Consider the following 350-nt stretch of genomic DNA (forward strand, 5'->3'; position numbering starts at 1 on the left):
AATCTTCCTAGAATGAAAATAAGCATCTTTTTTGCTTGCCCAAAAGTGGTAAAAATTAAATGAAGCTTCTCTCCTCCTTTCTAACTCACCATTTTCATTTTCTTCACCAATACAAACATTAAAATGCTCTTTCTTCACCCATCAACAACGTGAATGCACCAAGGAAACTCAAACTTTCAATTGCAAAATGATTCAAGAGCAACAAACACAAACTTCTACTCATCAATCCACTTCTAACACTAACTTTTCTTCAACTTTCTTTGCAAAAACGAAAATAAAACCTAAACCATCAACTCCAACTCTGTCCAGCCACCATAACAACACAAAAATCTGGTCCATTCCTTGTTTCA

Source organism: Vigna radiata, unplaced genomic scaffold (assembly GCF_000741045.1).
Source record: "Vigna radiata var. radiata cultivar VC1973A unplaced genomic scaffold, Vradiata_ver6 scaffold_269, whole genome shotgun sequence".
NCBI lineage: Eukaryota > Viridiplantae > Streptophyta > Magnoliopsida > Fabales > Fabaceae > Vigna > Vigna radiata.